The sequence below is a fragment of the Grammomys surdaster genome, unplaced genomic scaffold (genome assembly GCF_004785775.1).
Source record: "Grammomys surdaster isolate TR1022 unplaced genomic scaffold, NIH_TR_1.0 213, whole genome shotgun sequence".
Lineage (NCBI taxonomy): Eukaryota > Metazoa > Chordata > Mammalia > Rodentia > Muridae > Grammomys > Grammomys surdaster.
In genome coordinates this window covers 3,055,413-3,064,707 of record NW_021604658.1, presented here as the reverse complement: position 1 = coordinate 3,064,707, position 9,295 = coordinate 3,055,413, and positions in this window count along the sequence as shown.

Genomic DNA, 9,295 nt, shown 5'->3' with positions numbered 1-9,295 from the left:
ACACACACACACACACACACACACACACACACACACACACACACACACAAATGCTAAAACATTTCAGCTTTCCCCTGAGGATCTTCCAATTTTAAGAAAGTTCTTCTACCATATTGAAAACCTAAGGCAAACACTATGGAGCTCCTGACGCTCGGGCCTCGTTTCTTCCAACCTGCTGAACTGAAGGTAAAGGCAATAAAAAAGCAAAATGTTGAGAGCATAATTTCTCGTTTTGCTAGTTGTACAAAGTAACCCTGGTTACAGTTAAAAAAGAAAGTGTATTGCTATAATTAAGTAATTTAGGTAGTAATTCTAACTTTTCACCTAGTAGTAGGCAAGCTTCAATGACTCCTAAGACCTTAGGACCGGGCCGTCAGATACATTGCCCTGTGTGACTCAGCCTCTACCACTGCTGCTTTACACATATGTATGTATGTGTGTATGTGTGTATGTATGTATGTATATTGCTATTTTCCTTCACATGTTTATTGCTTCAGCCAAACTAGACTGTGATATTTCTTGTTCATCCTTTTTCATGAGAGCTATGATGTATGTGAAAACAAAACACAAAAACAGGGTTTGTGATCACAGGAGTTGGAGAATGCTGTGTGCTCTAGAATCCTCTGGGAGGTTGATAGCACACATTAGCATATTCAAAAGTCCTGAGGAGTTCTTCATTAAAGAAATCTGTTCAGCTCAATAAGACTTACTCAGATTAGTCAGGATCCAGAAGAAAAAGTAACATCTATTTCAGGGACTTTATTAACACACACACACACACACACACACACACACACACACACACACACACACACAATTGTAAATGCCTTAAAAAAAAACAAAACAAAACACAGGAGGCGTTTGAATGGTAACAGTAACTGATAGGAGATCCCAGGATGTGTGACTTGAGGAAGATGTCACTTCCAGGACTGGAAGGAGTAAGGAAAAGGAGGATGCTAAATTCAGAATGTTAAAACAAAAGCCTACGCCAGGAGTATACGGGATGTGGACATATTCTTGTTTGTTTTTGTTTTGGGTAAGAAGAGTCTTAGCCCTAATTGGACCTTGAGATAACCATAGCCCTAACTGACACAGGAACAAAATTATTAATACATAACTAATAACTGTACATATTAGGGGTTACTGAGTGATATTTGGGTATATGAGTGTATTGTATAATCTGGCCATGTCTGATGCAATCTTGTGAGAAACTCTCATCTAGAACCACCTGGCCAATTAACATCTTAGATTCCCAGTCCTCAGAAATTATACAAAATAATTAACAATTGTTGTTTGAAACTCTATCAAGTTCCAAAGTATCTTTTTAGCGACTTTTCTGTTACTGGTATTCTGTTGTAGCAAAATCCTTACACTTAGGTGTGAGCTTGAAATTTGGGCAACAGTTTTGAGAACAATGTTAGATAGTAAAAATCTTTTTCTTTTTAAGTTTTGTTTGAGACAGGGTCACATATACCCTAGGCTGGCCTCAAACTCTCTAAGTATCTGAGGCTACCCTCCTTTTGGCTCCACCTGAGTGCTGGTATTACAGATGTGCACCACCATGATCTGCCATTTTCCTACTTTGGGACAGGAATGTGTACAGTCATTATTGTTACTCTGGATTCTGGCTTGGTTATCTCTGTTTCACAGGTATTCAGGAACTGTACTCAAGGAGTTGTACTTAAGGAACTGCATCCGAGGAGCCTCAGTTCTGCCTGAACTTAAGTTAGATGTTGAGATGCTGGACTTCAGGCTAATGCTATCATGAGATGGCAGTTCTGTTGACTTGGTGGAGCGAGTGTATGCATTTTACATTTAAAACAGACATGAATCACTTGGGACCAGAAGGTGGGCCTAGTTGCTAGTCTCCAAGATAGCAGCTAGTTTCTAAGACAGTTCTCGTCTAGTTCTCTCTGCCTCCTGATATTCATACCCTTGTGTGGCTCCCTCCTACTCTCTACTACAGTTGGTCCGTGTGACCAACAGCTCGTGGCAGAAGTGATGGTATGTTACTTCTGAGATTAGGTTGTGAAAGACTGTGGCTTCCATATGGATCTCTCCCTTCCCCTCTCACCCCCACTCCCAGTTCTTGGATTACTCCCTGTTGGAGAAGTAAGCTGCATGCTGTGCAGAGTCCCAGAAGTCACTTGGCAGAAAACAGCTGGGCAGGAAGTACTGCTGCCCGTGGCTGTAGGAGTGAGCCCGAAAGTGAGATCTTTAGCTCTGCTCTGGCTCTAACCAACATCTTGACGACCTCATGAGAGAATATGAGCCAGAAGCACCTGGCTAAGCCAGCCACCCTCTGTTACTAACTCTCAGGAACTATTCGAGATAATATGATGTTTGTTCTACACTGCGATGTTTCCACGCCATCCCTTATACAGCAGCAGCAGCAACAAAATAAACAATAACCAACAGATAGACAGATGTACGTTCAGGAGCCAAGACAGCCAAGCAGGCAGCACAGGGGCTTTTCTTTTCTTCTCTAAGGTTATCTCAGGTGGATCAGGCTGCTCTTAAACTGGCTATGTAGCAGAAGATGACCTTCAATTCCTGATCCTCCTGCCTCAACCTTCCAGGTACCGAGACTCCAGGCATGTACCACCACACAACTCTGGATTCCAAATGAAACCACAAGGGAATTAGTGAGGGAACCTGATGCTTGCTGTTTGCAAGGAACAATCTAGCACAGAGCAAAGGAGAAGGCAGAAGCAAGGATGAACAGGCAGATTATCAGTACAACCAAGAACTTCCCTTTCAATAAAAGTCCCAATAGCATTTTTCAGAATTTTGCCCTCAAACTCCAGCTGGAGGAACACCATCTAAATTCTTTATCCTAACAAGCAGGGCATGCCCATATCTTATTCATCAGCGAAGAAGACCTAGGAGAAACACAAAGTTCTCTTTGAGCTATTTCTTTTCTTTTCTTTTTTTTTTTTTTTTGGTTTTTCGAGACAGGGTTTCTCTGTGTAGCCCTGGCTGTCCTGGAACTCACTCTGTAGACCAGGCTGGCCTCGAACTCTTGAACTCAGAAATCCGCCTGCCTCTGCCTCCCAAGTGCTGGGATTAAAGGCGTGTGCCACCACCACCCGGAGAGCTATTTCTTCCTCGGTACCTAGGGTAACCCCCCTTCTCTAAGCACCACCACACTTGATCCTCAGCCATTTATGTCATTTGGAAACACAGTTATAGAGCTGTTTATTGTATGAGACATAATAAGTATTTTAAGAGTCTGGTCTGCTTCTGATTCACTGTCATACATTGCCTCATCACACCACTTAGTAAATACCAGAGCACGGCAAACGAATGAATGAATGTCAAAGCCAGTGGTTGAAAGGCTGTAATAGGTATCTTTGTTTCTATGACTACCATATAAACTGTCCTATAAGCTTGTGGTGAAACTAAGAGATTGTAAGATAAACTTGTCTTGGCTGTCATACATTTTGAACTTCTTTGAGCTTTTTCTTGAGGAAAGAGAGTAATGAAGTTGAAAACTAGTTTGTATCTGGGCAGGACTAATTTTCCCATGAGACCAAAGTTCTGCCTGATTTTTCTTTTCTTCTCCTACTTCTCTTTCTTCTTCTCCGTCTCCTCTTCCTCCTCCTCCTCCTCCTCCTCCTCCTCCTCCTCCTCCTCCTCCTTCTTCCTCCTTCCTCCTCCTCCTCCCCCTTCTCCTTCTCTCCCTCACCCCCTTCTTCTGCTCCTCCTGCATGAGGAGTAGGCTCAAAGAATTGCAATGATCTTCTCTTTCAGCTTTGGCCACTCAGGAAAAAAAAAAGTCATCTCAAGGAAGAAAAATGTAAGCCAGGCGGTGGTGGTGCACGTCTTTAATCCCAGCACTTGGGAGGCAGAGGCAGGGGGATTTCTGAGTTCAAGGCCAGCCTGGTCTACAGAGTGAGTTCCAGGACAGCCAGGGCTACAGACCCTGTCTCAAAACAAACAAACAAACAAACAAAAAAAAACCCGAAACAAAACAAACACACACACACACAAAAGCAACAGAAAAGAAGAAAAATATAGTTGGCCGTTTGCCTAAGTGATTTCCTCTACTTCTCCAAGTTCCCTGCTGATGGGGTAAATGACAGTGGGGGTAAATGGGAAACAGAAAGGGGGTTTGTAGACAAGCTCCTTTAACTCCAGTCAGGCCTCTTCTCTCCTCTTCTTGCCTGAATTGCCACCATGCCCCATGTTCTGAAAACAAATCTTAGCTTGTCACACTTATATTTAATCTTTTCTGGAAAAAAAAGCAAACTGTTTATGATTAAGACCCAGGATCTCTTCTCTAACCAAACTGTCCAGCCCCTCCCCTCCACCCCGCCCCCGCCCCCCACGCGACCTTTTTCTTCTGTGATTTCCCCTCCCCCACCAGTCTTTTCCTGGCTCAACCTAACTTATCCTTCAAGATTTAGTTTCAAATGTCCCTCTAAGATGTTTCTCTGGAGCCCTTAGCCTGTTTCAGGGGCTGCTATGGGCACAGGGAAGTTATTTCTAGATCTCAACATTTTAATCTAGAAAAGTGGGATAATAAAATACCTCAGAAACTTGGTGCAAAGTTACAAGAACCCTGTCTGATATGTATTGCCTGTCATGTATTAGGTGTTAATGGAGTGGCCGTTTAACCCAATCTCTTCATCCCTTTGCAAGAACAGGAGTTACAGCCGGTCAGGTAATTTGGCTGAAATAAAGACCTGAAAGGAGAAGGCACTGCTGTTTTGCTACTAAAGGTTTGCTAACCTAATTTCAAAGTAACAGAATTAGGGGAAGTTGATTTCAAAGTTCATGCTAAAATGAAACATTTGATAGAAAACTTGAGGCTGAGCATAGTTGTTACATTTTCAAGAAAAGTAGCAATTTAGGTTTCTTTTTTCACCTCAGTAATTCCCTTTGCTTTGTTCCCCGCCTTTGTATCTTCACATTCCCTGACTGAAACGTTGTGTAACTTCTAGTCCTTCTTTCTATTGAATTAAGTACAACATTAAACCATTAACATGACCTTAAGAAAAATCAATACTGTCTCTAGGCTGAAGATCACTCTCTCTAGGGCTTAACTGGTTCCTTCTTTGCTGTCAGCTTTTGACTCTAAACTTGTATTACCCAACACAGTAGCCATTAGTCACATTTAGCTATTGGGGCCTTGAAATGTGTCTGGTCTGAATTGAAATGTTCTTTGAGAAAAACAAACATGGATTTTGGAAGGTTTGGCTAAAAATAAAGAAAGAAAGGAATGGCTATATAAATATATTTTATATGAACTACATATAAAATGATATAGTTCCTGATATATTGACCAAAGATTTTAACATGTCTAACAAACAGTAATTGAAATTTGAAATTATAGGATTTATTTGGCTTTGTTTCATTTCTATTGGCTAGTTCTACTCTAGACTTGGCTTTTTTTTTTTTTCTTTCCAGAATCAGGGGTAGAGGATTAATCTTAAGGTCAAGCTCTGTCTTTTCCTAGACTTTTCTATATCAAGTAAGGAGTTCACAGGCCAGAGCCTCCACCATTCCATACAGAATGGAGCTCCTGAAAGCCCAAGGGAGTTACAGAATAGTTTTAGAAGGAGAGATCACTGAGTGGATGTGTATTTCAAAGAGAAGATAGCCAGTGGTTATTGACTCAAGGCTACCTCTCAAAATCATTTTGAAATTCCTCACTGGGTCACTGTGAGGTATTTTACTTGGCGTCTCTCTCAGTCACTGCATCGTCTCTCACAGCTGGGGCCATGTTAAATGAGTCAGTCAGAGTTGTGAGGCTAGAAGGGATGGTCTTGACTTTATTTGGTCTAACTGTCCAGATATCATATGTAGTATCTTCTCCATCTTATTTTTGCATGTCCTTACACACACACACACACACACACACACACACACACACACACACACACTGTGCTATGTAAACTGTATAAGATGTAATCTCAACCATATAGAAAAGGATTAAAGAGAAAAACTGAAAGGTTTATTTGTTTGTTTATTTATTCATTCAAGGTCTTGCTATGTGGCCAAGACAGGCCTTAAGCTGGCTCATGATTCTTCTGCTTCAGCCATATATATATATATATATATATATATATATATATATGATTTTTTTCATACTTTTTTAAAAAAAGGAATTGATGAACCTACATTGACACATCACTATTTCCTAAAGTTTCTATTTTTGTTTCTCTTTAACTCATACAAAATGTCATCTTAACACAATGTAGGTGGTTCCCAGGATGCTCTCTGAGAGTGATGCTGGCCTCATTTTCTCCCTTCTCCCTAGGTTTCCATTCCTCTCTCTGCTGGGATCTTAGCCCTTCACTGTGCCTCTTCATTCCCTTTCTCTGTCTCTTCTGCTGTCACCTCTGCCCCACTACCCCCTTGGTCTCAGAGTTCTTTCCTTCTTAGGAAGTCTTTTTTGTTGTCAGATTCTCCTCTCTTTTGGAGAAGATTGACATTCAAATGAAAGTTCAATCAAATGTTACTTCCTACGTGGTGGATTTCAGGCAGATTCTACCTGCCACTGAATTCCTAAGGTATATTATGGGTATATGTATATGTGTGTCTGAGAGGAGGAAGAGGAGGAAGGGGAAGGGATGGAGGAAGGAGAAGGGGAAGGGGGAGGAGAAAAAATAAGGAAGATGGATATACTTTAGAAAAAGAATGGGAGAGGACATTTCAAGCTGAGGAAAGAAACAGAACAGAGACTTGAGGATTCTCTCAGAGAAGGAGAGATGAGTGAAGGATCTTTTGCCTCACTGGGTCTTGGGATCCCTGACTCCTGGTGCTGGCACTCAGTTATAAAGGATGCCGACCTTAGTTGATTTGAGCTCCTGGATTGAATTAGTCCTGGTTGTATAATTGACTTTGATATGTGGCCTTTGGATCTGAATTGGGCTTAATAAGATTTAACTGCTTCAAAGAGCTTTATAAGAATTCATTCTATCCTTCAAATCTGATTTCAAATGCTGCCTACTTGACGACGCCCTCTCAACTTGGATACTCCTCCTCCAGTGCTCCTAGTGTGTCACAGTAGATGCCTGTCTTATTCAGGTCACTGCCTTTTATTTTATTCTATAGGAATTGCTTCTTCAGAAATCCCAAGGAACAGGCAGATTCTCAAAAAATTATTTTTCTTTTCTATGTGAGGAAAAGTCTTGCAACTACCAGAGGCTGGTCTTGAACTCTCTAACTCTCAGTCTTCCTGTCTTAGCCTCCCAGGTACGAGATTGCAGATGTGTGCTACCACTTAGTTATGATTTAAAAATTAATTTTAATGGTTACCATTCATGTGATTAAGGAAGCACTGGGACAAACACTTATGATCAACATTATTTCATCAAGCATTTGAGGAGAAAACTACTCTTATTATCCTTGATTTATGATAAACTAATTTGATTTAGGGTCAGATTTGATCTAAGGTCAACTGGCAAGCGGCAGAACTTTTTCTGCAAGTTTTTGGCTTCAAGATCTTAATCAGCATAGATGGACAAAAAGGTAGAGGAAGAATACTTTTCATTTTATGGCTAAAAAAGCAATCTAGAAGAGTCTACTCTTTTACAGAGATAACTATGACTTAAAGTTATGATAGTTCCTAACTGTTGTCTTCTCTTCTCTTCTCTTCTCTTCTCTTCTCTTCTCTTCTCTTCTCTTCTCTTCTCTTCTCTTCTCTTCTCTTCTCTTCTCTTCTCTTCTCTTTTCTCCTTGAGACAGGGTCTTACTATGTAGCCTCGGCTGTGAACTAGAATGGCTTCAAACTCAGAGATCTCCCTGCCTCTCCAGAGCTGGGATTAAAAGCTTGCGTCTTCACACCTGGTATCATTAGCTCCTAATCTTTCCCCATGCCTTCCTCATCTCCTCCTAGAATCCTTTTAAAGTTCTCATGGCAAATGTTTTGAACTCTTCACTGAAGAGTAATCCAGCCCAGAATAATTGTTTGGGAAGGGATTTTACATCATATGTGGTTCTTCTTATTCATTTCTAAGTTTTCAAATATCAAGTACCTATTGTATGTAGAACATTTTAAGGCACTGGACAGCTACGTAAACAAAGTATCAATTTTCATGATTCTTACTCTCAGAGTTCACGTGCTTCTCAAATAACCATAGAAAGTAAGGATAGAAAGTGTACATGCCTTATACTGCTTATTTGCTCCAGGCACTAGACTAGTGTTCAGGTTGTATTAATGCATCATATAACAAATATAACGTTTGTTTCCCTCATTTTACAGATGAGGAAACTGAGTCACAAAGAGGTAGAAGACTGGCTCCAGCTTCGAATCCTGAACAGCAGGAATTTATTCCTAGTTTATTAACTACAAGGTCATATCATTTCATTTTTACCTCTTTATTATAAACTAAACAGAGAGGGTGAGGCTGATGTCTATCCAGGTCTGATTATCTGGACCTAGAGTTTTGTGATGTACCCTGGCGGCCTTATGGAATAAGTGAGAATGCATTGGAATTTCTTTCTTTTTCTTTTCTTTCTTTTTTTGCCAACTTTCTCTTCCAAAGAATTCGAACTGATTTCCAAGTAATTCTGGATTTTGAAGTGAATCTTTCTGTGCTGCACATTCCCAAGCCACCAAAAAACTAGGGCCAAGGCTCCGGTCATCTTAACCGGGGCATCCAGCAGATGGCGCCATCTTAGTAGCCACCAGCTGGCCGCCGGGTCCCCAGGGCTCCGAAAGCTTCCCTGCCCTCCCTCACCGCCTTCTCTCTCCCCCCTCCCTACGGAGCCCGGCCCACGTGACCTCACGGCGGCCAATGGGCGAGCAGAGAGGGCGAGCTGGTCCCTGTGGCCGCCATTAAAGCGAAGGGAAAACCCGTGAATTCGGATTAAAGGGGGAAAAACACCGCCCGCTGGGCCCACAAAATGGGGGAGACTACGGCGTCCAGGCGGTGAGGCGGCAGGAGAGCAGACGTTAGGCAGGCTTGGCCCAGGGACAACACGAGGACACAGCCGGAGAATGGACTGAGCCCGTAGACGCCGCCACCACCTCCGCCGCTGAGGAGACTCTGGGCTTAAGGACATCGCCGCTGCCGGGCCAGGGGCCCGGGGTGCTCTGCCGGTCCTCGCCCTTCCCGCCCCTCCGCGGGCGTCCCCGGGCCGCAGAGAACCCTCCCGGGCTTCAGGGCTCGGCCCACTCGGACTCCGGCTCTGACTATTTATCGTGTACCTGATTGTTATTTTTTTTGTTTTTCGTTTTATTCTTTTTTTTTTAAATCTTTTTTTTTTTTCTGGTGGAAGGGACAGACATCCCTTCCCCTCTTCTCCGGAGAGGGACGCGCGTCCGCGGGCTCCGCAGTCCCGG